The following is a 9,075-nucleotide window of genomic DNA, read 5'->3' as shown; positions in this document are numbered from 1 at the left end:
GTGGAAGGCCTCTAAAATTCCCTGATCGACTTTTTGTTCCAGATCTTAATGCGAGAGGTTTGGCCAATTAGTTTCGAACTGTTGTAAGTTTTGCTTCAGATGGAACTTAATGGTGGATCAGTTCCTCTTCTGTTATTTTATATTCGATTATCCTATGGTCAGAGATTAATGGTTTGGTCACCATTTCCCAAGCTTAAACACTTCTTCTGGAAGCTGCGTTGACCATTGTCACGTCCAGAACCCCTTTTCTTGCCCTAGTGACAGAACCCTGTGTTGTCCCCACGTTCTTGAGATAGTTCTTCATTCTGCCAGAGTTCTGCAGGCCAGAATAATCTCCAATTCTTTCTTTGGTCTTTGCAGGTACAAATGAGAGCTTTGGTTATTTGTTTATGCCATAAACTTCTCTCAGATGGAAGTAAGGAATTCGCATTGTGTCTCTCTATAAACCCTGATAAAGTATGAATTCTGCAAGCGGACAAGATGTGCATAAGAGTTTTTGTCGATCACGGCTAGCCCTGCAAGATGTTGAGGTGACCACTTGCATTATATTCTTCTTATACTACCTAGTATTCTAGTATCTAGTATCACTCCATCTTGATGAACAAATCCTCCCGTTTCCGACATCAGCTCAGCCGACTCCAGAAAAGCAGAAGATGATTTTTACAGCAAGTCATGGTCTTTCAATCCCTTGAAATATATAATATAAAGTATATGTTTACTCATATGATATTCGAATGAAAACTTCAGTTTTGCTTGTCAATCTGGCATTCTAATATCTTTTGTTCTGCTGGCGTTATAGATTTTCCTACTAGCTTAAGATCGATTCATATGTCGGATATTAGCTTCTCCAAAGCACTCCAGCTCTTTGACTTTGATTTTATGATGAGCTACTATTCCCTTGAGTGGGTCTTGACCTCTCAATAATCTTATTTCATTTCCAACTTTTGTGTATAATTGATAGTGGTCGTGGGATCGGAATAAATTTCACAAAGAACTCAAACTTCTTCTATGAGCGACGTTTCGCAACTTTATTGTTGCTTTCTCAAGCTCTAAAAAACATACAGACAACAGTGAATATACAAACATTACACAACAATAAAAAAAAATTCTCTACCTAGAATTCAACTGTGTTCCTCTAGTCCATGACAAAAAGATCGCAATAACATGTAGGTAAAATTTACCTACATGTTATTGCGATCTTTTTGTCATGGACTAGAGGAACACAGTTGAATTCTAGGTAGAGAATTTTTTTTTATTGTTGTGTAATGTTTGTATATTCACTGTTGTCTGTATGTTTTTTAGAGCTTGAGAAAGCAACAATAAAGTTGCGAAACGTCGCTCATAGAAGAAGTTTGAGTTCTTTGTGAAATTTATTCCGATCCCACGACCACTATCAATCTTTAGTTGAAGGAATACGATCGACAAATTACTGAATTTGTGTATAATGTTGGTATTGCAAACTTTGAAACCCCTGTCTTCCTGCATTCGAGGAAAGTATATCCTTTGTATCGAAGAGTTACAGTTACAGTTTGTTCGGCGCATCTGTCGAATCCCCCAAACCTGCTACCGCGACCAAAGCTATCTATTGTGACACACAAACAAGCTCAAAGAGCTAAACTTCTACCTCCAGTGCCATCTTCCAAGCGAACCTTGTCTGCCGCTGGGCAGTCACTGAGGATATGCTCAATGGTTTCGTCCTCCTATAAGCAAAGAGAGTCCTTGTATATCGAAGAGCTAGGATGCAAGCTACGATTCATATTCAAACTCTTCTATCGAACTCGAGAATTTCATTTGCCGTCCATTTAACTACCCTGAGAGAGTAGTGACTCTCCAGTTTGCCAAATTGTTCGTAGGATAAACGTAGGATAAACTAACAGCTGTGGGGTTAATGCATTCCTAATTAAAGTTATCTCCAGAGCACCACTCTCTCACATTCATTTGTTATAAAAAAAAAACGAAAATGAAATATATAACGTTTTTAAAATCATTACATGATCACTAAAGCTCTTCTTGACAAAAAGACACTCAAAGAGTGTTTGAAACTTTCTGAAATACGATTCCCCAAGTGAGCAGTCCACAAACTAAGGATGATAGCCATCATAAATACAGGGTCTTTCAAGAGGAACCTCATTGTATTTTCATGAAATTCAGCACTTATAAGTATTTCACGATGCTGATGAAATCTGAAATATTTTCAAGGCATGAGCACCTCCGGTTTTTCCGGAAATGACGTCAACTTCCGTTTTTCAAATTAGAACACCATTTTTTCATTGCAGAAATAGATTCCTTAGAAAATTTCAAGTTATTTTGATGTAACATTTTTCAGTTTTGGTTGAAAAATTCTCTCTGAGCGGGAAAATTCGAAAAAAAAATCGAAAATAGAGCTCCGCTGAAACAAGAATAACTTCGAGGTTTTTGGATGGAAAATTTTCATTTTTGGGATTTTTCAAGATGTAAGATTGATGTATGAGAGGGATGACAAAATCGTGAAAAATCAATTTTTTCAAATTAGAACCCCATTTTTTTATGGCAGATATTGAATCTACGTTAAAAAATAATGTGAGTGTATGCATCACTCCCTTGCCCTAAAGTGGATATTTTCTGAGTTATTCACAAAAAACTGTTTTTCGTCTTGAATTTTCAGCTATTTCTTTTTCCTTCACGCCAAAAAGATGACATTTTCAGGAACTGTTACTTAAACCATGTTTTAGATTTTACTACCCTAATATGCAAGAGAAAAAACTTACAGGTTGTTCCTAAATAGATGGCGAGTTTTGATTCGAATTTGTATCGGAAACCTCTTTATTTCAACTAATCAGCCATCGGTTTTCTTCCCAGTGATAAATAAATAATTTCTTATGAACCATATGCAAAAACTTACCATGTTTTACATTTTTTTTTTTTTAATGATAGATATCATTAATTACATCTGCCAAATTCCTCTTTATTCAGTAGCATTTTGTGTTTACCATTAATTTGGTGATATTTCGTATTAAGTTATAAAATCGATCACTATGCCTAATTTCACCAATGAAGATTATTTAAATCTCATTCTACTTCATGGAGAATGTAATGAAGTTGTAGATAGAACGATTCGACTGTTCATTGAGAGGTTTCCTGACCGACCGAGACCCGAGAGATACCATTAACAGAACCATGACAAACTTGAGAAATGTCGGATCTTTCGTTAAGAAAACTATACACAGAGAAAAAAGTGTAGTAGAAGATGAGAACAACGAAATTACAGTTCTTGCATATTTTCGTGTGAATCCTCAAAATTCTCTCAATGATGCCGAGATTGATCTGGGATTATCTCAATCGAGTGTTTGGAGAATATTAAAAAAACATAAAATGCACCCATATAAATTCAATAGGGTACAGCATTTGAAGGAAACTGATTTCGTCAGGAGAACAGAGTTTTGCGAAGCTATGATGATTCGATTTCAAGAGAATGAAAACTTTTTGGATTGTATAATTTGGACAGATGAATCTAAATTCACAAAGAATGGTTCTTTCAATAGGCATAACAGTCATTATTGGGATGAAGAGAACAACCACCACTTCAGACAATGGAACTTTCAAGAGACCTGGAGTTTCAATGTTTTTTGCGCCATCAAAAATAATGACAATTCTCGTTGTTCACATTTATGATGGGACTTTAACTGGTAAGATAGAACACTACACATGTTTGCATTATTTAAAGAATGTTCTCCCTTAGGAGATAGATATTCTGACATATTGACTCAAATAATTGAGCCGCTAGTACAGAACCATAATGACTTATGGTATCAACAAGATGGCGCGCCTCCACAGAATTCACTCAATGTGTCAAATATCCTCTACAGGCTATTTGAAGATCGATGGTTGGCGAACAATGGTCCACATCTTTGGCCACCACGTTCTCCCGATTTAACTCCTTTAGACTATTATGTTTGGGGTAGGATAAAAAATATTGTCTACTCAACTCCCCTGACTGATAAAGAGGACTGCATAGAACGATTCAGAAATGCGTTCAGGTTTGTTTAGATTTTTAGATTCATAGTTTTGAAACTCAATTTGGTTTTTAAACACTTTTGCAGATCTCTTCCTCCCGATGAAATAAGAAGAGCAACGCACGAAGCATTCCTGAGACGTATAAATAAATGTCTAGAAATTAACGGTCAAAACTTTGAGCATCTTCTCTATTTATAGCTGCGAGAGTTTGCCATGGTTCTCCTAATAGTAACTTGAAGTCGGTTTCAAGAAGGGGTGAAAAATCTACAGCATGGTTCAAATAACAGTTCCAGAAAATTTCATCTTTTTGGCGTGAAGGGAAAAGAAATAGCTGAAAATTCAAGACGAAAAACAGTTTTTCGTAAATAACTCAGAAAATATCCATTTTAGGGCAAGGGTGTTATGCATACACTCACATTATTTTTTAACGTAGATTCAATATCTGCCATAAAAAAATGGGGTTCTAATTTGAAAAAATTGATTTTTCACGATTTTGTCATCCCTAAACTTGAAAGCGATTTTTTCACCCCCTGTATCATGAATCGCGATTTCGATTTTTTAAAGTGGATACATCAATCTTACATCTTGAAAAATCCCAAAAATGAAAATTTTCCATCCAAAATCCTCGAAGTTATTCTTGTTTCAGCGGAGCTCTATTTTCGATTTTTTTTTTCGAATTTTCCCGCTCAGAGAGCTGAAAAATGTTACATCAAAATAACTTGAAATTTTCTAAGGAATCTATTTCTGCAATAAAAAAATGGTGTTCTAATTTGAAAAACGGAAGTTGACGTCATTTCCGGAAAAACCGGAGGTGCTCATGCCTTGAAAATATTTTAGATTTCATCAGCATCGTGAAATACTTATAAGTGCTGAATTTCATGAAAATACGTTCAGTAGTTTCCCGTTTAAATATGGGTGAGGTTCCTCGTGAAAGACCCTGTATAGAGGTGTTTTGAAAGATGAAAGTTGTAATAACTGGAGCCAATACGATCACGTCCTCGAGTTCGAATAATCCTACTGTACCAGATTCTAAAACATATGTGGCAACTACGCTGGACGCAACAACATGCTAATGGTGAAAGATTGAATAAAATTCGGACGCAGCATTGTGCTACATATGAAAACAAAATATACGCCGGACGCACTAATGGTAGCACCATGAAAGGACGCAATAATGTGCGTATATCAACTTCTTTATTAATAAAGATATTTGAGATCTGAAACGACCAAACTACGTAATTTTTTGCGTAGATTAATATACTTCGATCAGATTCCACCTAGGTAGCGTATTTCTGGGAGACGCAATAAGGTTGCTTTCTGAAAGGACGCAATAAAGTATGCCAGATGTAAATATATATATATATATATATATATATATATATTTTTTTTTAACCACCGTTCATTTTACGGGTGAAATGCTCTACACTTCGGGCGCTTTGCCAAGATGTGTATAGCCGCTACGGACCTTGGAGAAATTTCCTTACTATTCTTGTCGTGCTCAGTATTATTTGCTTTTGTGAGCTGGATATCACATTCCGGTCCAGACAGAGCCTTTTGGTGTTTTCGGGTAGATGTTTCTCCACCAGGCCGTTAACTGAGATTATCATCGGGAGCACATTTACTGATTTCAGCTTATACATCTCACGTAGTTGGAAAGCCAGATCGGCGTACTTCGTTATTTTTTCCGTGTACGCCCTTGCCAGGTTGTCATCTGCTGGGACAGTGAAGTCCAGCAGCAAGCAAGTTTTCCGTTATATATATATATATATATATATATATATATATATATATATATATATATATATATATATATATATATAGTATACAATTAACGGTCGTAGTATTCAGTAAAATAGGTTAAGGGATGTCGACCAAGTAATAAAATAAAGAAAGATGTTTACTCTTTAATCATAGCCTAGCTTTCGAAAACTCTTCGTTTCTTCTTCAGGGCAACTGTAATGGCAAATAACAGTAAAAATAAAAACAATGTTAAAATGAATCTCACAAACTTACTGAAATCGGAGGTCAAAACAAACACAAAATAATCATGGTTAAAATGGTAACAGTTTATGCTATTCTAATTTCAGGAGTCAAATATTCTTTCCATTCAAAAATCCCCTTTTTTTTTTCTCTGTCACACTAAATTACACAATCTAGATTAAAAGTTAAAATCTCATGAAGTCAATTTTCTTTGTGTTTGTTTTGACCTCATATATATATATATATATATATTATTACGAGATGCTCCTCGTACTGGAACGCTGACGCCAGCTTCGTCTTCGCGGAAAGTGTTAGTGCGAGAAGAAAGTGATGACTCGGATTCTTCCAGAATCCAAGGTTTCCATGTGAAAAGAGACACATTCTAGTTTAGTTCCATTTTAGAATTCATTCTGTTTGTAACTCCTTTCCGCTCTGTCCAATTATAAAGTCATTTAGTTTTTCGAAATTGTGATTTATAATTGAAAGAATAAAATTCTTTTTAAAAACAGAGTTTGCGGATCGAAAATCATAATTGGCGCTGCGAACAGGATTTCGCAACGGTTTTCGGTTTTTTCAAGAAACGAACTAACTGAAAATAGTTTCCACTAGTGAACACAAACTGTTCGAGGAACCCCGTTGAGTTTTAACTCTTAGTGCGAAATTCCAAACTTCACCAACCCACTTCGACCAGAAGGAAGGACGTTCCACCCTAGGATGCAAATCTTGGTGATACTGCTGATCCTCCTGATTCAGACCCAAACAAACCAGGCCCTTCAGGTCCACGAAATAAAAAGTAATGGATACTTTGAAGAACCTTTGAGTCATGCCAAAATTCTTGATCATTACCATAATTTTCTTTTCTTCATAAATATTACCAATTTGCAAGACAATTTCGATCAGTTAAATGATAATTTTAATGACCTTCAGAAAGACCAAACATTCGATGAATTACCCCGTCGACTTTTTCACCAATTGAGTTCGAATTTGGATCAAATCGAACAAATCTTACGAAAATTTGTCAATAGAAAAGTTAGAAGAGGTTTGGCTAATTTCATCGGAAAAGGTATTAAATTCATTACAGGTAACCTAGACGATGATGATCTGAAAACTATTAACGAAAATTTAGAAAGCCTTCACAACAGCAAATCTTCCGAAATCGAAAGGATAAATAAATTAACTTCTTTTGCTAATCATTTGTCAAAAAGATATTCAGAAGATTTGGCTCTGCTAAACGAAAATATTATTCATACTAAAGCATTATTCCAGAATATTGAATCTACCGAAGGATTTCGAATCATTGTAGAATACCAAATGCTTCAGTCCCAAGCACTCTTGAACACTTTATTAATGCTAGAAAGGACTATAAGTTTTGCAATGAGAGAAATTCCAAATTTAGAAGTCATTAAAGTTGAAGAACTTTATTCCATCGGGACATATCTTGAAAAAATTTATAAGACACAGCAACTATCACCAATTGATCATGTTCATCTTTTCAAAATAATCGAATATGCAAAAATGTCTGTCATTGGAACGGAGGAAACTATCAGATTCCTTCTCAAAATCCCAATTCTCAAACGAGTAATTGCTTCATATTCCCGAATCTACCCTGTACCCAATACCCAAGATATTGCTGTGATCCCGCCAAGGACGTATTCCATCAAAATCAACAACGAGGAATATTGGACCAATGAAATATGCAAATCAACATTGGGAAGTTCGATGGTGCTTTGCCTTCAACAGCCTACCAAGGAAGCATGCATTCTGTCAACCCCAGGTCGATGCCAAACAACACTAGTGAACAACGACTTCAACATCATCCACCCGCTGAAGAATCACCAGCTCCTGACCCTCTTCAAAAAGAACAAAACAGTACTAGAAGACTGCCATGGAATTCTATTCAGGAAATCAATCCAGGGAATCAACCTTCTAAGTTCCACCTGCCGAATTATTATTGAAGAATCCATCTACGATGACACAGTTCCGATTTTCGAAATAACTGCCAAAAACATTTCGAAAATTTCATTGAACTCCACCCACAAAATTGAATTTCACCTGAGGCATCTGAAAGAACCAACTTCAATCCTTCAAGAAGCAGAAAAACTTTCAGACCAGCCCATGTACCTACATCCAATAACTCAGGTCATTCACCAGTCTACAAGTGTGATATTGTGCTGTTTCACAATTCTTGGAATCATCTTCGTTATAAAGAACAAAACAAGGATCTCCGAGTTAATCTACAGTCCAAGGAAAATCATACACGTAGAAATGGAAGACATCACCCAAGGCCACCCAGCAGATAACAGAGACGTTATCTCTTAAGGGGGAAAGTATTACGAGATGCTCCTCGTACTGGAACGCTGACGCCAGCTTCGTCTTCGCGGAAAGTGTTAGTGCGAGAAGAAAGTGATGACTCGGATTCTTCCAGAATCCAAGGTTTCCATGTGAAAAGAGACACATTCTAGTTTAGTTCCATTTTAGAATTCATTCTGTTTGTAACTCCTTTCCGCTCTGTCCAATTATAAAGTCATTTAGTTTTTCGAAATTGTGATTTATAATTGAAAGAATAAAATTCTTTTTAAAAACAGAGTTTGCGGATCGAAAATCATAATTATATATATATATATATATATATATATATATATATATATATATATATATATATATATATATATATATATATATATATATATATATATATATATATATATATATCATAAAGAAGACCCTGAGAATTGCGGCAGAATTCCATGTGAAAGGACGCAGTTGACAATTTAGAGAAGAACTGGTCATTACCTGCGATCGATTGAAGCAAAAGATCAAGGCTCTGGGAAATCGACTGCAACGATACAATGAACGGGTTAAGAGATATAAAAACAACCAGCTCTACTACAAAAACCCACAACAATTTTTTCGATCGCTTGAAGAGGAAACTAGGCCTAGAAGCGCTGAATCGCCGTCTCTTGAAGAAATGTATAGAGAATGGTACAAAATCTGGGGAGAGGAAAAACTGCATGACGACGGGGTCTTTTGGATCAGGGAGGCGGAAAAGAAGACAGAATTGTTTGATATGGAGGATATCAAAATAAGAGAAGAGGACATACA

At 35.8% G+C, this 9,075-nt stretch overlaps 2 long non-coding RNA genes across 2 annotated transcripts; one reads left to right on the top strand and one right to left on the bottom strand.

Moving 5' to 3' along the window:
• Positions 1 to 1,000: 1,000 nt before the first annotated feature.
• On the bottom strand, positions 1,001 to 1,175 carry LOC123312475. The gene is made up of 2 exons (XR_006537632.1): positions 1,115 to 1,175; positions 1,001 to 1,049 (listed from the first exon to the last, which is right to left on the bottom strand). It is a non-coding gene; the product is annotated as an uncharacterized LOC123312475 (long non-coding RNA).
• Position 1,176: 1 nt separating this feature from the next.
• LOC123312474 lies at positions 1,177 to 1,351 on the top strand. Its single transcript, XR_006537631.1, has 2 exons — positions 1,177 to 1,237; positions 1,303 to 1,351. It is a non-coding gene; the product is annotated as an uncharacterized LOC123312474 (long non-coding RNA).
• Positions 1,352 to 9,075: the final 7,724 nt, after the last annotated feature.

Source organism: Coccinella septempunctata, chromosome 4 (genome assembly GCF_907165205.1).
Source record: "Coccinella septempunctata chromosome 4, icCocSept1.1, whole genome shotgun sequence".
In the NCBI taxonomy this organism is placed as follows: Eukaryota; Metazoa; Arthropoda; class Insecta; order Coleoptera; family Coccinellidae; genus Coccinella; species Coccinella septempunctata.
This window is presented reverse-complemented; position numbering and strand designations above follow the sequence as displayed.